Genomic DNA, 22,639 nt, shown 5'->3' on the forward strand with positions numbered 1-22,639 from the left:
TTCCCATAACCATTTATTAAAGACTGCCTTTTCCTATAGTAGATTCCTGCCTCCTTTATTGAAGATTAAGTGACCATATAAGCATGGGATTATTTCTGGGTTCTCTATTCTGTTCCACTCATCTACATGTCTACTTTGTATAGTACCATACTGTTTTGATTGCTATACCTTTATAAAATAGCTTGCGTTCTGAGATTGTGATAGCTCTCTAGTTTTTTTGTTTTGTTTTGTTTTTTGTTTTGTTTTGTTGTTGTTGTTGTTGTTGTTGTTGTTTTATCTCAAGATTGCTTTAGCTGTTCAGGGTGTTTTGTCCTTCCCTATAAATTTTAGGATTTTTTTGTTTAGGTCTGCGAAAAATACTATTGGTATCATTGTTAGGGACTGCACTGAATGGTTTCGGTGGAATAGGTTTTTTAATAATATTCTTATTAGTGGTATATATTTTTTTATTTACTTGTGCCATCTCTAATTTGATTTATCCAGGTTTTATAATTTTCAGAATACAGGACTTTCATCTCCTTTGTTAAATTTATTCCTAGGTATTTTATTTTTTATGATGCAATTGTAAATGGAACTGTTTTCTTATTTTCTCTTTTTGCTACTTTGTTTTTAGTGTGTAAAAACGTACCAGATGCTGTATATTGATTATTGATTCCTATACCTTGACTGAAATTATTTATATGTTTAGTTTTCTGATGGAGTCTTCAGGATTTTCTATATGGAATATGTCACTACAAAGAGTGACAGTATAACTTCTTCCTTATCAATTTGGACACTTTTATTTCATTTCTGGTCTTGCTGCTGTATCCAGGACTTCTAGTACTATGCAGAATAAAAGTAGTAAGAGTGGACAACTTTGCCTTGTTCCTAATCTTAAAGAGAAATCTTTAGCTTTTCACCTTTGAATACAATGTTAGGTGTGGGTTTTTCATGTATGGCCTTTATTATGTTGAGCTGTGTTCCCTCTAATCCCACTCTGTTGAGATTTTTTTTTTATCACAAATCGATGTTTAATTTTGTCATATGCCTTTTTTCCATTTGTTGAGATAATCATGTGATTTTTGTTTTTTTTTTATTAATGTGATATATATGTTAATTGATTTACAGATATTGAACCATCCTTCATCCCCTGAATAAAACCCAGGTGATGGTGGTGAATGATCCTCTTAATGTATTGTTGGATTTGGTTTGCTAATATTTTGTGGAGGATTTTTGGAACTATGTTCATCAGGGATATTAGTCTGTAATTTTAATTTTTTTTAATGTTTTATTTATTTTTGAGAGATAGAGACAAACTGTGAGCAGGGGAGGAGCAGTGAGAGGGGGAGACACAGAACCTGAAGCAGACTCCAGGCTCTAAGCTGTCAGCACAGAGCCCAGTACAGGGCTCAAACTCACAAACCATGAGATCATGACCTGAGCCAAAGCTGGACACTTAAATGACTGAGCCACCCAGGTGCCCCTGATTTATAATTTTTACAGTCTCTTTTAATATTTGTATTTGTGTTCCTGGGTGTCAGTTTTAACTTTGAGTCTTCCTTTTTTTGTTTGTTTTTGTTTTTTGTTTTGATAATTCTGGATAAACATTTATCAATTTTGTTTATGTTTTCAAAGAACCTGAGCCAAAGTCTGGAACTTAACCAACTGAGTCACCCAGGGGCTCCTGTAATTTTGACTTTTTTTTTTTTTTTAATGTTTATTTATTTTTGAGAGAGAGACAGAATGCAAGTGGGTCAGGGTCAGAGAGAGAGGGAGGCACAGAATCCGAAGCAGGCTCCAGGCTCTGAGCTGTCAGCACAGAGCCTGATGTGGGGCTCGAACCCACGAGCCCTGAGATCATGACCTGAGCCGAAGTCAGACGCTGAACCGACTGCCACCCAGGCGCTCCTAATTTTAACTTTTTTTATAGTGTCTTTGTCTGGTTATGGTTTCAGGGTAATGCAGGCTCATAATAGAAATTGGGAAAAGTTTCTTCATCAAATTTTTGGAATATTCTGGCAAGGATATATATTAGCTCTTCTTTAAATTTTGATAAAATTAATATGTGAAGCCACCTGGTCCTGGACTTGTGTTCATTGGGAGCTTTTGATCACTGATTTTATTTCATTACTAGTAATTGGTCTTTTTAGGTTTTCTATTTTCTCCTGATTCAGTTTTTAAAGATATGTTTCTAGGAATTTATCAATTTCTGCTAGGTTTTCCAATTTGTTGATTTATAATTTTTAATGATTATTTGATTTTGAGAGACGGAGAGAGGACAAGCAGGGAGGGGCAGAGAAAGAAGGAGACACAGAATGTGAAGCAAGCTCTAGGCTGTGAGCTGTCAGCACAGAGCCCAATGTGGGGATCAGACTCACAAACCCTGAGATCATGACCTGAGCTAAAGTTGGACACTTACTGAGCCACCCAGGTGCCCCTGATTTATAATTTTTACCGAGTCTCTTTTACTTTTTGTATTTCTGTTTCTGGGTGTCAGTTTTAACTTTTATTTCTACTTTTATTTGAGTCCTCCTTTTTTGTTTTTTTGTTTTGATAACTCTGGATAAACATTTATCAATTTTGTTTATGTTTTCAAAGAACCAACTCTCAGTTTTGATTTTTTTCCTATTTTCTTTTTTTTTTTAATGTTTGTTTATTTTGAGAGGAAGAGAAAAAGAGGCAGAGAGAGAGGGAGAGAGAGAATCCCAAGCAGGTTCTATGTTCACCATGGAGCCCTATGCAGGGCTTGATCTCACGACTGTTGTTATGACCTGAACCCAAATCAAGAGTTGGGCAGTCAACTGACTGAGCCACACAGGTGCTCCCCTATTGTTTTCTTAATAGTTTACATGATCATAATGATTTCCTTCCTTCTCCTAACTTTGGACTTTGTCCTTATTATTAATTCCTCTAGGCAAAGTTTAGATTGTGTTATTTTTGAGATTTTTCCTTATTTTTGAGGTAGGCTTATTTTGCTATAAATTTCCCATTTAGAATAACTTTTGCTGCATTCCCCCAAATTTTAAACATTCTGTTTCTTTCTTTTTTTGTCAGTCTCTAGATATTTTTAAATTTGCTCTCTGATTTTGCTCCTTAGCCTCTAGGTTTTGAGTAACTTTTTTTTTTTTTTTGCCTCCATTTGTGTTTTGTTGATTTTTTTCTTCTTGAAATTTATTTCTAGTTTCATAACCTTGTGGCCAGAGAATAAGCTTTATGAGTTCAACCATTTAAAAATGTTTGAAACTTCTTTTGTGGCCTAATGTGATACATCCTGGAGAATGTTCCATATGCACCTGAAAAGAATGTTTATTATGTTGATTTTGGATAGAATGTTCTGCATATATCTTTTTAGTCCATCTGGTCTAAGGTGTCATTTAAAGCCATTGTTTCCCTGTTGATTTTCTATCTGGATGATTTATCCATTGATACAAGTGGGGTGTTAAAATCCCTACTATTATTATATTATTATCGGTTTCTTCCTTTATTATCTGTTAATATTTACTTTCTATATTTAGATCCTCCTGTGTTGGAAGCACAGATATTTACAATTGTTACTTCCTCTTGTTGGACTCAGCCTTTTATCATTCTGTAATACCCTTCTCTGTCTCTTGTTACAGTTTTGATTTTAAAGTCTATTGCTGGGGTGCTTGGGTGGCTCAGTCAGTTGACTTCAGCTCGGTTCATGATCTCAGGGTTTGTGGGTTGGAGCACCACGTCTGGCCCTGTGCTGGCAGCTCAGATCCTGGAGCCTGCTTTGGATTCTGTCTCCCTCTCTCTGCCCCTCCTCTGCTCACGCTCTCTCTCTCTCTCAAATAAGCAAACATGAAATAAATACATACATACATACATACATACATACATACATACATAATGTCTATTGCTAATCCAGCCTTATTTTCCTTCTTTCTTTTAGGTGGAGTATATTTTTCCACACCTTTACTTTCAGAGTATATGTGTCTTTAGTTCTGAAGTGAATCTATTGTGGGAAGAATGTACTTCATTTTTGTTTTTGTTTTGGTTTTGTTTTATCCATTTAGATACTCTGTCTTTTGATTGGATCATTTATTTCATTTACATTAAAGTGGTTATTGATAGATAGGTACTTACTGCCATTTTCTTAATTGTTTTCCGGGTTGTTTTTTTGTAGTTCTCTGTTCCTTCTTTTTTCTCTTCCCTTGGGATAGATATGATGATTTTCTTTAGTGTCATGTTTGGAATCCTTTCTCTTTACCTTTGTGAATGAATCATAGGTTTTCGTTTTGTGAACTGTGAGGTCCATATATAAAGTCCTATGTATATAGCAGTATGAACACCTTCTAAAAGAGCTACGTTTTTATTATCCCTCTCCGTATTTTTAAATGTAACTGTCACATTTTATGTCATTTTGTGTACCCTTAAATTTTTTAGATAGACTTGATTTTACTATTAGTGTCTTTTAATGTTATACTACCTTTGTAAGTGATTAATCTACTACTTTTATTGTATGTTTGCTTTTACCAATGAAATTTTTTTTTCTTTTCATAATTTTCTTCTACTGATGACCTTTTCTTTTCCATATAGAGAAGTCCCTTTAATGTTTCTGGTAAGGCTGGTTTAATGGTGATGAACCCCTTTAAATCACGTTTTTCTTTAAAATTCTTTATTCCTTCTTCAATTCTAAATGATAATCTTGCTGTGCAAAATATTTTTGGTTATATTTTTGTTTTTGTTTTTTCTTTCAGCCCTTTGAATATTTCATGTCCCACCCTTCTGGTCAGCAACGTTTCTACTGAACAATCAGTGATAGCCTTATTGGGTTTCTCTGGTATGTAACTTTCGTTTTTTTGTCTTTCCACTTTTAGGTTCTCTTTTATTTTTGCCATTTTAATTATTATATGTCTTGTTGTGTACCTCTTTGGTGTTAATCTTGGAAAAGGCTTTCTGTATTTCATAGGCCTGGATATTTGCTTATTTTCCCATGTTGGAGATACTTTAAGCTATCATTTTTTCAAATAAGCGTTTTACCTCCTCTGTCTCTTCTTCTTCTGGGAGGGCCATAATGTGAAAGTTATTGTTCTTGACTTCATCACAGAATTTCCTTAAGCCATCCTAATTTTTAAATTCTTCTTTCTTTCTGCTGTTCAGCTTGGGTGCTTTCCACCACCCTGTCTTGTAAATCACTGATCAGTTCTTCTGCATGGTCCAATCTGCTGTTGATTCTTTCTATTCTAATTTTCATTTTATTCAAATTTGATATTTTTTTTCTGTATTTTCTGTCTCTTTGTTGACATTGTCCCTGAATACATCCACCTTTCTCTCAAGTCCCTGGAGCACCTTTGTGATCATTACTTTGTACTTTTTACCAAGTAGATGGCTTATCTCCGTTTCAGGTGGTTCTTTCTAAGGTTTTGTTCTTTCATTTGGAACACAGTTTTATGCTTTCTCACTCTGTGTTCTTTTCTATATTTGTTTCTATGAATTAGGTGGAACAGCTACTTTTCCTGTCTTAAACGAGGTCCCTTGTGTAGGAACGTACTGTGTATACATTGTACGTACCTTGTGGCTTTGGCTGGCTGGTTAGAGCAGGTGTAGGATCTGGTTCCTGGGTTGCTCTGCACTATGGCCACCCCAAAAGGATAGCTGGAGCTGTAAGGGCCCCAGACCAGGTATCTCCAGGATGCTTTGCACCAGAGCCACAATGGCAGAAAGTCTAAAGCTGAAGCGGGCAATGCCTGCAGTGTTCCTTACATAGGAATAGCTACAGCTGGAGCTGGCATGTGCTGGAAGTCCTGGGACACTCCATATGGGGGCCAGCCTAGAGGGACAACTGGAACAGATGCCTGATGGGGTGTTGCATTCACCTTGGCAGGGTGACTGGAGTGGGTATGGACAAGGGTACTCCATGCCTGGACCATGCTGGCAAGATAATTGGAGGTAGAGCAGGCATAGGCTGGGGTACTCCATACAGTGGGTGCTGTGGTGAGACAGTTGGCATTCGAGTGGGCACTGGCCACATGCTTCTCAGGTGTGTGCAGGCCGCCTGTTAAGGTGGCTGGAGTTAGACTGGAAACAGGTTCGGGTTCTCCTCATGAAGGCCACACTATAGTTCCCTTGGTGGGCCAGCTGGAGCTAGTATGGGCTGGGAGCCCAGGGATCACTGTGGCTGCCCTAGAAGGCTGGCTAGAGCACCTAGACTGTTCTGTCTGTGCTATCATGTTGGAGGGGGACCATAAACTACAGCACTTGCCAGTGCCTGTGATGCTGGGAGAAAGATCCACTAATTCTCCCACATGTGGGAAAGTTCTAGGGTTAGTAAATGGATTCCCTTCACTTAAAGTGTAGCTGTCCTTCAAATCACTTTTTTTTTTTAAGGGCAAGAAATCTACACATGGGCCCCTCACTGATCTCCCTCTGTTCAGCATTTTGCAGCAACAGTGATGGGTTACTGTTTCTCTGTCACCCTGCCTTTCTATGTAGCTTCCCTCTACTTTCTGTTGTGCAGAAGCATTCAATCACCCCTTAGTTCTTCCTCAAGAGGCATTCCTCCATATGTAGTTGTAGGTTGTGTGGCTGCCATCTTGGACCTCTAAGGTCCATTTGAATTTTTAATACAAGGTTGTTTTGTACCTTTTGTGTTGTGAGGGTTCAGAATTAGTACACATTTGCTTCTGTTTCCTGAATATATTCATAAAGATTTTACCTTTACCTTTCCTCTCGGTGAGGAAGCAATTATATGGGGTCTGGCATTTTGGAGCCTAAAGTATATGGTTGTAGTCAGATATAACAGTTTACTGCACAATCATTTAATTATAGTAAGGACCTTAGGCTTGTTGACGGTTGGATTATCAGGCAAGGCATTTGTTACTGTGTTGACCAACTCATTAAAGAATCCCACATATTCTTCATTCTTATCAGTAGGGTTCCTCTGATTTAATCCTTTCTCTATCACTTTTTTCCTTTTTGGAACAGTCCCACTTACTTTTAACTATGAAATTTATCCTCGAATACTTTTCCCTGTGTATTTGTCTCTTTAGTAAGGTAGTATACTTTCCTCACAGATATTCAATTAAAAAACTCAGACCTGGTTTTATGGATTTAGCATACGGTTGCTAAATCCTGACCCTCCAGCTACTTTCTAAGCATCATATCCATGCCAGAGCAGTGTAGAGATTGTCTTCTTACTTTTCACTTACTAATATAAATGTTATGTTTTAATCAAAGTTGATTTTTAGATTTTGATACAAATTTTGATATAATGTTAAAAGTGGGAGTAAACATAATGACTTTATTTTCCTCAAAATCCTAGGAAATGGATCTAGGTACTTAGTCAACATTAAGGCATGTTTTTAGTTTTTGTTTTTGTTTTTTTTTTTTCCCAAAATAATATTATCCAATCTATTTGCTCCTCTAAACAAGATTATTTCTTCCAGTGTACTTTCTCATGTTTTGTTGAGCCTAATTTATTCAACTGGTTAACATATTTGGTTTTCCATAGAAGTTTTCTATTTTCATTACATTTGGATTGAAAGTATCCCATTCTGAAACATTTTTAAGCATTTTATCTGATGTGGTTAGAGGGATATTTGACTTCTTATTTTTCATTTACAGCTTTATTCAGCCCCTACCCCAGTGCTCTTTTTAAAATAAGTTTGTGAGGCTAGGCTTCTTCATTTTCTCCTCAGTATTTTTTTTAAACTATCTAGCTGAAGCAAAACATGCATTTAGAGGGTTGAGGGCAATATAAAATATGTCGGAGTATTTCCAGTATTGAGATGAAACTAAAGCACAACAAAACAAAATTCACTTTTTAATGGAATTGAACAGAACCTCGAATTGCTCTGAAAAATTTTAGGCCGATCCGAAATAGTTTGAATGATATTCTTTGAGTACTGGGGGTGACAAATGTGCAGTTCAATTGTACATGCCTCAGACTTTCTTTCTGAGGTCATTATCCATCTATTTTACACATATTTATTGAATACACTTCATGAAACAAAGGTCTTTACTTATAGCTATGTACACTTACGTTGTATTCAACATCGCTATACTGCAGTTTTGTCTGCTGTAAAATAGTAGCAACCCCATAGAACTAGTGAGAGAAGTTTATATATGGCATATGAAAATGCTTACAACAGCTTCGGCACACGGTAAGTAAGATTTAGATATTAGCAGCATCACTATCATCTCTATGAAACAGCTGGACAGAAAGTTTAATCACCATCAAGAACATCCTTGTTTAATAAGGACAATGGTATTCCTAATGACGATCTAATCAATAGTGCCAACTGTCCTGTGTCTCCAACTTGGTATGTCTTCTAAAATCCATAAACAGTGAGTAGTATGCAAATGCTTGTATGTACATATGCATGAATGCTGGGTTGTGTGTTCTGGGAAGACTTGGAATATTCCGCTGATGAACATAGCTCCAGGGAATGTCGTATTGAAGCTAGTTTAGTGGCAAACTAAGCATTTCTAAAAGCCTTGGAAACAGCGGACTCATTGCACAAAGAAGACTTCCACATCAGATTAGCAGCTGGTCAGTTTAGAAAGTCAGGCCTGCAATTTAAATGATATGCAGAAAGAATTTTAAAATATATTTTCCTATTTCCTCCATTTTACGAATGGCTATTAGAAGCGGACAAGTATATATGTGATTTCATCACCTCAAAGTTTGGTTTTTCATGTTTGATATATTGGAAATAACACGATCGTAGTATGAATCTTTCTAATATATTTTTTAAACCCAAATATTGTGACATTTTCAAGACGTCTGCCTTGAAATGGGAGCTATAGAATGTTTGCTTCTAGCACTTTGTACTATAGACCATGTCTAATGCCATTTCTAACTACCAGTCTTATTTGGTACATCATTGATCCCTGCCACAGAAATTATAATGTGATCAGACTTGGAAACAGAATGACCCAGTTACTTCGAAGAGTAACACAAAGCCCCCACTTGTAGGAGTTTTCACATAATCACTTGATTTGCAGAAGATAGATGATCAGTTACTTCTAGATTAATGACCCCCAAAATTATAGCACTATTTTTTCTGCTGTTGTCACTGACTGGTTCACTCTAGTTCCATCCAAATTAATTCTTTTTTTAATTTGATTTTTAAATTTTTTTGAGAGGCAGAGAGAGGGGGACACAGAATGCAAAGCATGCTCCAGGCTCTGAGCTGTCAGCACAGAACCTGACACGGGGCTCAAACTCACGGATGAGATCATGACTTGAGCTGAAGTCAGACTCTTAACCGACTGAGCCACCCAGGTGCCCCTAAATTTTATTTTTGATTGAAGTGTAGTTGATATATATTGGCTTCCATGTACAACATAGTAAGTCTACAATTATATACATTATAAAATGTGTACCACAGTAAGTGTAGTTACTGTCACTATACAAAGTTATTAAAATATTTTTGAGTATATTCCCTGTTTTGTACTTTTCATCCCCATGACTTATTTATCTTATAACTGTAAGTTTGTACCTCTTAATTCCCTTCCCCTACTTCATCTGTTTCCCCACAAACCTCCCCTTTGCCAAGTTTGTTCTGTGTATTTATGATCTCATTCATTTTTATTATTCATAAAATAGCTGTGTTTCTCTTTCTGATTTCTTTCTCTTAGTAAAATGCCTTCTTGGTCCAACTATGTTGTAAGTGGCAAGATAACCATTCTTTTTTATGGTTCAATATTATTCCATTGTGCTTATATACCACATTTTCTTTATCCATTCACCTGTCAGGACACACTTAGGTTGCTTCAATATCTTGGCTGTTGTAAATAATGCTACAAAGAGCATAGGGTACACATATTGGAGTTTTTGTTTACATTGAGCAGGTACCTGCCAGTAGAATTCCTTGGTCACAAGGTATGTTTTTCACAGTGGCTACACCAATTTACATTCCTACCATCAGTACATGAGAAATTTATTACTCAGGTACCTGAGTAATACTCAGTAATACTCAGTATTTCTCATAAATATTTACTCAATAAATACTGAGTTATTTATTTCTCTCTCCTCCCTTGCCCACCAACACTTGCTATGCCTGATCTTCCCTTAGCAAATCTGGCTGGTGTGAAATTTTACATATCTTTGCAGGTGTTTGCTGACCATCTGTATGTTGTCTTTAGAAAAAAGTCCATCCAGGTCCTTTGTATGCATTTTATAATCAGATTCTATGTGTTTTTGTTTTGTTCTGGCATTGAGATGTGTAAATTCCTTATATATTTTGGATATTAACCCCTTATTGAATGTATCATTTGCAAATATCACATCCCATTCAGTAGGTTGTCTTTTTGTTTGGGTTATGGTTTCCTTCACTGTGCAAAATATTTTTAGTGTGTGTCCTGATTGCTTATTTTTGCTTAGGTTTCTCTTGGTTGGGGAGTTATATCCAAAAAGATATGCAAAAGCCAATGTTCAAGACTTAGCTGCCTACACTTTCCTTTAGGAGTTTCACAGTTTAGGGTCTTACATTTAGGTCTTTAGTATAATTTGAATTAATTTTTGTGTATGGTGCAGGAAAGTGACCCAATTTCATTCTTTGGAATGTAGGTATTCCATTTTCTCAGCACCATTTATTGAAGTGACTATTTCTCATTGTATATTCTTGCCTCCGTTGTCATAGATTAATTTACCATATAAACATGGGTTTATTTCTGGGCTCTCTTTTCTGTTTCATTAATCTTTGTGTTTATTTTTGTGCCAATACCATACTGTTTTTATTAATGTAGCTTTGTAATAGAGTTTGAAATCTGGGATTGTGAAAATCTTCAGGGCTATTGTTCTTTCTCAAGATTGCTTTGGCTATTTGGCATCTGTTGTGGTTCAATACAAGTTGTAGAATTATTTGTTACAGTTCTGTGAAAAGTGCTATTAGTATTTTGGTAGGGACAGCATTGAATCTGTCAATTGCTTTTGATAGTATGGACATTGTAACATCATTAATTCTTAAAATCCAGGCGCATGGTTTATCTTTCCATTTATTTGTGTTGTCTTCAATTTCTTTCATCAAAGTCTTACTGTTTTCAGAGTACCAGTTTTTTTTTTTACCTCTTTGATTAAATTTATTCCCAGGTATGGACCTCTTTTTGATGCAATTTTAAATGTGGTTGGTTTTGTAAATTATCTTTCTGCTACTTTGCTCTTAGTGTATATATACTAAAAAATTCTTCCCTCTAAATTTGTTAGTATCTGCTTTATGTATTCAGGTGCTCCAATGTTGGATGCATAGATATTTACCACTGTTATAACCTATTGTTGGATTGAAACTTTTATCATTATGTCATGCCCTCTTTGTCTCTTTTGACAGTATTTATTTTGAAGTAGATTTTGTCTGGTATGAATATTGCTACCCCAACCTCCCCCCGCCCCACAACACTGGCATGAAATATGTTGTCCCATACCTTCATTTTCAGTCTGTATGTGTTTTTAGATCTGAATTAAGTCCCTTATAGGCAGCATCATTGGTTTTGTTTTTTTAATATATTCAGTCATTCTATATCTTTTAGAGCATGTAATCCATGTACATTTAAAATAATTGTTGATATTTATGTATTGCCATTTTTACATGCGGATTTTTCTGTTATTTTTATGGGTCTGCTCCCTTTTTTCTTCTCGTGTTGTTTTCCCTTGTGATTTGATTTACATGATTGCTGTGTATCTACTGTAGGTGTTTGGTTTGTGGTTGCCATGAGTTTCATATAAAATCCTACGTATTTAGCAGTCTGTCTATATTAACTTGATGGTTGCTGAAGTTCAAATACATTCTAAAACACTGTACTTTCACTTCCTCATCTATGTTTTCTGTACATGTCATACTTTACCTCTTTGTGTATTGTTTCATTTGACTACTTTTGTAGATATAAGTGACTGATATACAAACTCCATGTTTGCTTTACCCAGTGAAATTTACTTCTAGCTATGGCATTTTCTTCTCCACTTAAAGAAGTCTCTTTAATATCTCATAAACTTTTGTCTGGGAAACTGTTTCTCCTTCAATTCTGAATGAATTGAAGTTAGAGTGTTCTTGGTAGTAAGTTTTTTGTTTTTCTTTCAGCACTTTGAATATGTCATGCTTTTCCCAGTGGCCTATAAAGTTTTAGCTGAAATGAATGTAACTGTTTCCTTTTCTCTTGCTGCTTTTAAGATTATGTCTTTAAATTTTCAACATTGTAATTACTATGTGTTGTTGTGTGCCACTTAGGTTCATCTTGTTTTGGGCTCTTTGTGCTTCCTGGACGTCTGATTTTTTCCCCAGGTGGGGAAGTATTCAGGTATCCTTCCTTCACATGTGTCTTCTGCCCCTTTCCCTTCTAGGACCCTTAATATGTGAATTTTAATATGCTTGAATTTGTCCCTTAACCCATTTCTTTTATTTTTAATTTGGCTTTCTTTTTGTTCAGGGTAGTTGCTTTCTAGGACCCTGTCTTCCAGCTATATTCTTCTGTGTCTTCTTATCTGCTGTTGATTCCTTGTAGTATATTGTATATTTCAGTTATTGTGTCTTTCAGATCTGATACTTTTTCTATTTTCTCTTTGTTGAAGTTCTCATTCAGTCTTCTCTCACGTTGGATGAGTAGCTTTATGGCCATTACTTTGAACTCTTTATCAGGTAGATTGCTTATATCTATTTCCATTAGCTCTTTTTCTGAAGTTTTGTTCTTTCATTTGCAACATATTCTTCTACTCCTCATTGGGTCTCTGTCTGTGTGGCCCTAGGTAGGTGTTTTGTGGTGCCTTGTTAGCAATCCCCTTGGGTCACCAGAACCAAATGCTCTAGATGTCCCCAGTGGCTGTGTGCATGCTTGTAGGCAGGCTCATCCCTCAACCTGGCTGTCAGCAGTGACTCACCAGACTGCCCTGTGTGCACTGGCAGGCAAGACTTGCACCTGGAACAGCTGCCTGAGAGGCATGAATTTCACTACTGGGGCCATGTTGGTGGATAGGACTAGCTTCCCCATCCCTGGAGCAGGAATGATTCTTTAGGGGCTCTGGTGCTGGCCACTGAGTGAAGCATTGGGCTGGTCACCCCAAGAGGACAATAGTCCTAACTGAGACATACGGGATGTGTGGTAAGTTGGCAGTTGTTTTGCAGGGGCCCCTGCCTGAATGGGGCAAAGAGTGCTAGCAAGGTAAATGGAGAATGTCAGAACAGGCCCTAGTAAGTTTCCAGGTAGCTACACTGAAAAAGGGCAATACAAATAGTACCTGCCAGCTCTTCCATCCTCGGGGTAAACTTCTGATACATGTCTCTCCGGCACACATTCTAAAATTAGTCAATAAATCTCTGTCTTGTGTAACTCAGGTGCGTTACAAACTGCTGCATTGGAGCTGAGTCTTGGACCAGATGATAAAGCACTGGCTCCTTATGAGCAGCTAGTCAGTGTTCTATACCCCTCTGATGTTCCTGGAGGTAAGCCCAGCTGATTTTGAAAGCCACACATCAGGTCGGGGGGCGGGGGGGGGGCAGCGGGAGAGGCTCATCTTCTTTGTGTGGGTTCCCAGGTGTGAGGCTTGATCCCTCTTATTCCTCCACACCTGTGATCTCTCTCCTGTGTGTACATTCCTGCTCCAGGAGTATGGTTCCCAACTGTGTCTCAGCCCATCCTGTGCTCCTCTCTGTGGCCTTTCCCTTATATCTGTAGCTGTGGAAGATCTGTTGTGCCAGTCTTCAGGTCAATTTCAGAATGAGTTGCAATACATGTAGTTGTTGCTTTGGTGTTTCCATGGGAGGAGGTGAGGTCAGGATCCTCCTACTCGGCCATCTTTCCCCACTCTCTCCAACTAGCTTAATTCTTAATGAAACTGGACAGTTAACACTATCGCCAGATGGTCCAAGATCTCACCCTTCCTATCCAAGGTTCCCCCTGCCTTTGCTTTTTCCTCCCTAGGAAATAAAATATTTCCTTCCAGTACTCTAACTAGGCTTGAGGAGCATGTGGCTAAAACTTTTGTTTGTTTTTAGCTTAGCAATATGAGGAGTTAGGGTAGGATTTGAAAATAGCTGTATGAAGAAGAGTGGTATTCATGAATGAACTTACCAATAGATTGGTGAGCTAAACAGAATCTTTAAAACTGGAAACATTCTTAAGGTATTCTCCTTTTGTAAATGCATTTCAGTAGTACCAAAATGTGACACTACGGTCTACTGGTGCCCACGCTGAAGATACTGTGCACGACAGAACTGCATGGCCCATGTTATGTACTTTGCTATCTTACACAGTCACACTGTTATTTGTTAGAGCATGGCCAGGAAAAATAAACACACACACATAATTATATCGTGAAGGAATCCCTGTCAGTAATGTACTCCCCATTATACAGTTTGAATATCCATTGTGACTTATTTGCAAACTGATAACCATATATTATGATTCCAAAGGATAATGAAGAGAATGGGGAAGATGGCCGAGTAGGAGGATGCTGAGCTCATGTCCTCCTAGGACCCAAGAAGGCTACAACTACATGTAATAAACTCAGTCCCAAATAACCCTTAAGTCTAAGGACTAGGGACATAAAGAGAAGACCCCATCAAAAGGATAGGGAGGGGAGACACATGTTTAGGAACCAGAATGGGTATAGTGTGGCCAGTGCAAATATGGAAAGGATATCACAGGCAGGGACGTTGTCCCTGACAAGAAAGCTGGTCAAACCCCACACTGAGCACCCCCAGCCATGGGACCCTGCAGTAGGAAGATGACCCCTAATTTTTTTTTTTTTTTAATTAGTAGGTCTCATCTCTAGGACTTTTGAAAATTAGAAAGGTTTGAGTCCAAGAGAGCCAGAATGTTATAGTAAAATGATTCTTGGCTCATAAAGAACTAGCATGCTGTATCACTTAGTCTGTGACCCAGCACCAAACAAAAGATTTGAAAGATCATGGAGATTTATTATGTGCTGGAGGGAGAGGAATCTTTTCTCTCTCCCATTGTTCTTGCCCTCCAGCCTAGGTGGTTGGACACTTGTAGGAACTAATTGTGATACTCTTCATTTATTTTGCTAACAGGCATGCCCTGCCTTAGTACTCCCCTATGAACCTGCCCCACCCAACATACCTGCCAGGCAGACATAGTTGGGTCCTGAAACCCCCCCAGTTATTGCTGCCTTTCTCAAGCAACTTCTGCTTTGAGAAAGTGTGTGTGTGTGGGGGGGGGGAGGATATTCCGATCAACACACCTAAAGTCTTTGCACTGAGTCACTGAAAACAGCCAGGCTGAGGTCTATCCTCAGCCACAAGTGCTCCCAAAGCCCCTGTAGCCAGGCCTCTCAGGCACTTAACTGGGGGGCAAGCCCTGCTGACCAGTGCACCTGCAAACAGTCACAGCCCAGCCATAATAGGAGGGTGCATACACCTCACAGGGGGGGGATGCCCCTAGAACACCTGATTCTGATAACCATGGGGGATTGCACTGCTGGGCACTACATTATACGTCAATACTTCCAAGACTAGGAGACTTAATACACAGGAACAAGAACAAGACAAAACTCTGGTTATTTCTGTTTCTTTTGGTTCTTTCCTAATCTATCTGTTAAAAAGCTCAAAAATGGTCATATACATACTCACGAGACTTGAGAGAAGACTGGATGAACAGTCGACTAGAGGATGCAGAAGAATGGATCAGCAATCTGAAAGAATAGTGGAGAGTAACCAGGGTGAACAGCAAGAAGAAAAAAAAGGATAGGTTAAAAGACCTCTGTACCAACATCAAGCATCCTAATGTTTGTTGGCGCTTTATAGGGGTTCCCAGAAGAAGAGAGAGAGAAAGGAGCATAAAGCTTATTTGAATAAATAATAGCTGAAAAATCTGCAAATGAGCAGACATCCAGGAAGCAGAGAGATCCAAACAAACAATATGAAGCTAAAGAATTCTGTATAAAAGCACACAGTAATTATAATAGCAAAAATTAAAGAGAGAATGTTACAAGTAGCAAGAGAAAAGGAAAGAATTACATAGAAGGAAAATCCATAAGACTATCAGCAGGATTTTCAGGAGAAACATTGAATATATCATGCCTCTCCTTTCTGGCTTGCAAATAGCTAAGGGGGAGAAAATCCCTACAACCCAGAATACCCTATGGATCAAGGTTATCATTCAAGATTAAAGGAGAAATAAAGAGTGTTCCAGACAAACAAAAGTTAAAGGAGTTAATTACCACTAAATTGATGTTACAAAAAATATTAAAGGGAATCTTTTAAGCAGAAAAGAAAAAGCCATAATTAGAAGAAAAATTATGAAAGGAAAAAATTTCACTTGTAAAAGCATACACACAGTAAAGGTAGTAGATCAATCATTTTTAAAGCTACTATGAAGTTTAAAAGACGATAGTAGTAAAATCAATTACATCTATAAAAATTAGTCAAGGGATACACAATTTAAAAGATGTAAAAAAATAACATCATATCATAAAACATTGATTTGCAAATAAAAATGTGCTTTTAAAATGTGTTCTTAAGCTACCCTCCACTTAATATACACTACTATATACATAGGCTGTTACATATGAACGTCATGGATACCACAAACCAAAAATCTAAAATAGATACACAAAAAATAAAGGAATCTAAACATGATGCCAAAGAGACCATCTCAAGGGAAGTAGATCAGTAGAAGAAGAAAGGAAAAGAGAACTATGAAAACAGTCGATCAACAAAATGGGAATAATACCTATCAATAATTATTTTAAATGTAAGTGGACTATGTGCTCCAATGAAAAGACATAAGATTAATGAATGGATGAAAGAACAAGGCTCATCTATGTGCTGTCTACAAGAGATTTGCTACAGACCTAAAGACATACAGACCAAAAGTAAAGTAATGGAAAATGTATTCCATGCAAATGGAAGGAAAACAAAACAAAAGGTTGGCTAGCATTACTTATTTCAGACTAGATTTTAAATAGACTCTAATAGGACATAAAGAAGGGCATTCCATAATGATAAAGTTATCAATGCAACCAGAACATACAATGGTAAATACCTGTGAACCCACTATAATAGCTTCTAAATATATAAATCACATATTAACAGTCATAAAGGGAGACACTGCAATAATACAACAATAGTAAAGGACTTTAACACCTCACTCACATCAATGCATAGACCATCCAGAAAGAAAATCAATAAGGAAAAAAGTAGCTTTGAACCACACATTAGGACAGATGTACTTTAACACTTATATACCGAATGTTCCATCCCCAAACAGCAAATCACAGGAAACATTTCCCTGTGATATAGACACAATCCAGGCCACAAAAAAGTCTCAATAAATTTCAGAAGTTTGAAATCATATCTGTATAATTTCAAACTATAATAGTATGAAACTAGAAATCAATTTTAAGAAAAAAAAAGATACTAATACATGGAAGCTAAACAGCATGCATCAAGAAACCAATGTATCAATGAAAGAACCAAAGAGGAACTCAATACCTTAACACAAATGAAAATGGAAACATCAGTTCCAACCCTTTGACATGATCAGAGTTCTAAGAGGGAAGTTTATGGGGATTCGGGCTTGCCTCGGGAAATAAGAAAATTCTCAAATACACAATCTAACATTACACCTAAAAGAACTGGAAAAAAGAACAACAAATAATATCCAAAGTTAGTAGACTAAAGGAAATAAGAAATATCCCAGTAGAAATAAAGCCTATGGAAATTTCAGAAGATCAATGAAACTAATAGCTGAGACTTTACTTACACAATTAATAAAATATTGCAAGATGTTTACAAAATTGATTAGGAAAAAAAGAGAAAAGATTAAAATAATATCAGAAATGATGAAGCCCTTACTCTTAGGAGCAGGAAACATAATAGGTTTTTCTAACACAGAAAAGAAGACAGAGACTTAGTCAAAGTGCTAATACTGTGGCATTCACGGTGCATGAAACAAGATAAGGTTACAGCCAGAGATCTAATTGAAAGAGAGATAAGTAATATGCCTGATGGAGAGTTAAAGCCATAATTGTAGGGATACTCACTGGGTTTGAGAAGAGAATGGAAGTCTTAAGGGAGGCCCTTATGGCATAGGTAAAAGATTTTAAAAATTCAGATGTGAAAAATAAAGTAAGTGAGATTTGAAACAGACTGGATGCAGTGTACATAAGTATGGTTAAAGCAGAGGAACGCATAAATGAAATAGAAGATTACATAGGTGAACAAAAGAGACAAAGAAGAATTATGGAACACAAAAATAGCCTTAGGGAACTCAATGACTTCACCAAACATAACATTTGTATTATAGGAGTCCCAGAAGAAGAAGAAGAGAGAGAAGGGGGCAGAAAATTTATTTGAAGAAATCAAAGTTAAAAGCTTTCCTAATCTAGAGAAGGAAAAAGACACAAATCCAGGGGAAACAGAGAACTCCCATCAAAATCAACAAAAGCAGGACAATGCCAAGACTTACTGTAATTAGATTTGCAAAATGTAGTGAGAAAGAAAAAATATCTTAAAAGCAGTCTCTAACTTAAAAGGGAAGACCAATAAGGCTAGCTATAGATCCCTCCACAGAAACTTGGCAAGTCAGAAAGAAGTGGCATGATATATTCAACATGCTGAATGGTACAAAATCTGCAGCCAAGAATACACTATCCAGCAAGGCTAGTAATCAGAAAAGAAGTAGAGATAAAGAGTTTCCCAAACAAAAACTAAAGGAGTACATGACCACTAAACCAACCCTGCAAGAAATAATATTAAAAGCAACTCTTTGAATGAAAAGGAAAGACCAAAGGGACAAAGACAAGAAAGGACCAGGGAAAATCTCCAGAAATTGTGACAAAACAAGTAACACAATGGCACTTGTGTTACACACATACACATACACGCACACACACATAATTACTCAGAATGTAAATGGACTAAACCCTCTCATGAAGACTTAGGATGTCAGAATGGATTTAAAAAAAAAAAAAAAAAACTCAAACAAAACAAAAACCCAAGACCTATTGATATGCTGCTGCCTTTAAGAGAATGATTTTAGACTTCAGGGCACTTTCAGATAGAGAGTGAGGGGATAAGAAACATTTATCCTGCAAATGAACATCAAAACAAAGCCAGAGTCATAACACTTATATCAGATAAAGTAGATTCTATTCTACTCTATTTATTTGAGAGAGTAAAAGAACACAAGCTACAGAGGGAGGGAGGGACAGAGGGAGAAAGAAAGAAAGAATCTTAAGCAGGCTCTACACCCAGCACAGAGCCCAGCACAGGGCTTGATCTCATGGCCCTGAGATCATGTCCTGGGTCAAAACCAAGAGTCATACAATCAACTGAGCTACCCAGAGGCCACAGACAACCTAGATTTTAAACCAAAATCTGTAACAAGAGATGACGATGGACAATATATAATAATAAAGGGAACCATCCGACAAGAAGGTCTAACAGTTGTAAATATTTATGAATCCAACATGTGGGCAGCCAAATATATAAAACATTAACAAACACAAAGAAACTTATTGATAATAATATAATATTCTACGGGAATTTAACATAGATGATGTGTCCATTAATGTAAGCACTAAGCAGAAAATCAACAAGGAAACAATAGTTTTGAATGACTTCCTGGACCAGATGGACATGACAGACATATTCAGAACTTTTCATCATGAAGCAGAATACACATTCTTTTAAAATGTACATGGTACATTCTCCAGAATCGATCACATACTAGGTCACAAATCATCAAAACGTTCAAAAAGACTGAAGTCATACCATGCATGAGATGACAATGCTATGAAACTGAAGCCAACCACAAGAAGAAATCTGGAAGGACTATAACTACATGGTGGTCAAGCAATGTACTACTAAACAATGAATAGGTCAACCAGGAAATCAAAAAAGTAAAAATATATATGGAAGCAAATGAAAACACCACAGTCCCAAACCTTTGGGTTGCAGTAAAAGTAGTTTTAAGAGGAAAGTATATAGCAATACAGAACTACCTCAAGAAGTAAAAAAAAAAAAAAAATCTCTAACAACCTGTCCTTAACACCTAAAGGACCTATAAAAAAAACAAATGAAGCCTAAAGCCAGCAAGAAGGGAAATAATAAAGATTAGAGCAAAAATAAATGATAGAGAAACTAAAAAACAATAGAACAGATCAATGAAATCAGGAGCTGTTTCTTGGAAAAAATTAATAAAACTGATAACCTCCTAGGCAGAATTATGAAAAAGAAAAGATAAAGGACCCAAATAGATAAAAACACGAAGGAGAGATGAGAAATAACCAACACCACAAAAATATAAACAATTCTAAAAGAATGTTATGAAAAACTATATGACAACAAATTGGACAACCTGGAAGAAATGGATAAATATCCAGAAACATAAATGATCACAACTGAAGCAGTAAGAAAGAGAAAATTTGAACATATTGATAACCAGCAAAGAAATTGAATAAATAATCAGAACTTTCTCAACAAACCAAAGTGCAGGGCCAGATGGCTTCAATGATGAATTCTACCAAACACTTAAATCAGTGAATACTTACTCTTCTTGAATTAGTCCAAAAAAATAGAAATGGAAGGAAATGTTTCAAACACATTCTATGAGGCCTGAATTATTATGATATGAAAACCAGACAAAAACTCCACTAAAAAGGAGAATTACAGGTCAATATCCCTCATGAAAATGGATGCAGATATCCTCAAAAAGATAGTACCAAACTGAATGCAACAGTACATTAAAAGAATCATTCACCATGATCCAGTGAGATTTATTCCTGGGCTGGAATAAATCCAAGGGTGTTTCATTATTCCCAAATCAATCATTGTGATACACCACATGAATAAAAGAAAGGATAGAAACCATATGATCCTGTCAATAGATGCAGAAAAAGTATTAGACAAAATACAGCATCCTTTCTTGATAAAAAAAATCCTCAACATCATAAAAGCCATATACAAAAAACCCACAGCAAATATCATCATAAATGGGGCAACCCTGAGAGGTTCTCCTGTATGGTCAGGAACAAGACAGGGATGTCCATTTTCACTGTTTTTATTTAACTTTGTATTGGAAGTCCTAACCATAGCCATCAGACAATACAAAGTAATAAAAGGAATCTAAACTGGCAAGGAAGAAGTGAAACTTTCAGTATTTGTAAATGACGTGATACCCTATATGGAAAACCAAAAGACACCACCAGAAAAATTTATACAACTGATACATGAATTCAGTAAAATCACAGAATGCCAAATCAACCTACAGAATTCTTTTGCATTTCTATACACAAATAATGGAGCAGCAGACAGAAAAATAAGGGAATTGATCTCATTTACAGTTGCACCAAAAATCTTAAGATACCCAGGAATAAACCTAACCAAAGAAGTAAATGAGTATACTTTTTAAAACGCTGATAAAAGAAATTGAAGACAACACAAAGAAATGGAAAATAATCCATGGTCACAAATTGGAAGAACAAATATTGTTAAAATGTTTAAAATACCCAAAGCAGTCTACACAGTTAGTGCAATTCCTGTCAAAAACCACCAGCGTTTTGTACAGAGACCATACAATCCTAAAATTTGTATGGAATCACAAAAGACCACAAATAACCAAAGCAATCTTGGAGAAGAAAAGCAAAGCTGGAGGCATCACAATTCCAGACATCAAGTTACGTTACAAAGCTGTAGTCATCAAGACAGTATGGTACTGGCACAAAAACAGACACAGAGTTCCACAGAAACTGTCATCTCAGGAACCCTAATTGTAGTAACAAGCTCTCACTAATAATCTGAATTGGCTTTGAAATAAATATACTAGCCATTATCCCTGTTCTTACAAAAAAATTAACGAGCCATAGAAGTATCCACAAAATACTTCCCAACACAAGCAACCACATCCATACTCCTAGTGATAGGAATTATCGTTAACCTATATTCAGGACAATGAACGATATCAAAAAAGTCTTGACCCCATAGCATCGATTATAATAACCGCTGCTTTAGCAATAAAACTGGGCTTGGCCCCATTTCACTTCTGAATTCCTGAAGTTGAACAAGGAATCTCCCTATCCTCAGGCCTAATTTATTAACATGACAAAAAATCGCACCATCATCTGTCCTCTACCAAATTTAGCCCACCATCAATCCCAATCTACTCCTAACAATAGCTATCATGTCAGTCAATCAGGGGGATGAAGGGGACTCAACCCAACACAACTGTGAAAAATCCTAGCATACTCCTCAATCGTCCATATAGGTTATATAACAGCAACATTAGCCACCTTCATACTACTCATACACAGCTCTGCTACAACAACATTATCCCTATCACAAACATGAAGTAAAACACCCCTAATCACCTCACTCATCCTGATTCTCAGGATTCATCCCCAAACGAATAATCATCCAAAAATTAACAAAAAAATGAGATAAAAATGATGTGGATGGAGCTACAGAGTTATTATGCTAAGTGAAATAAGTCAAAGAAAGATAAATACCCCATGATTCCACGCATATGTGGAATTTAAAAATAGAACAAGTGTACATAGGGTTGGTAAAAGAAGAGAAAGGAAGACCAGTAAACAGATTCTTAACTCTAGGGAACAAACTCATGGTTACCAGAAGGGAGGTGGGCAGGGAGGATGGGTGAAACAGGTGATGGTTAGTAAGGAGGGTACTTTGATGAGAACCAGGTGTTGTATATAAGTGATAAATCACTAAATTCTATACCT

General features: G+C 36.7%; 1 long non-coding RNA gene across 4 annotated transcripts in view; it reads left to right on the plus strand.

Moving 5' to 3' along the window:
• Nucleotides 1–22,639, plus strand: part of LOC109278903 (uncharacterized) — a 221,226-nt gene that overhangs the window by 125,487 nt on the left and 73,100 nt on the right. For 3 of the 4 annotated variants that reach the window (XR_008423924.1, XR_002085906.2, XR_008423925.1), the window contains exons 2-3: nucleotides 4,701–4,783; nucleotides 13,269–13,376. This is a non-coding gene — a long non-coding RNA (uncharacterized LOC109278903). Of the gene's footprint in view, nucleotides 1–4,700; nucleotides 4,784–13,268; nucleotides 13,377–15,500; nucleotides 15,733–22,639 lie in introns of those variants that run through there. The other variant, XR_002085905.2, reaches the window with a different exon arrangement.

This window comes from Panthera pardus, unplaced genomic scaffold, assembly GCF_024362965.1.
Source record: "Panthera pardus isolate Hobbes unplaced genomic scaffold, ASM2436296v1 HiC_scaffold_2, whole genome shotgun sequence".
Classification (NCBI taxonomy): domain Eukaryota; kingdom Metazoa; phylum Chordata; class Mammalia; order Carnivora; family Felidae; genus Panthera; species Panthera pardus.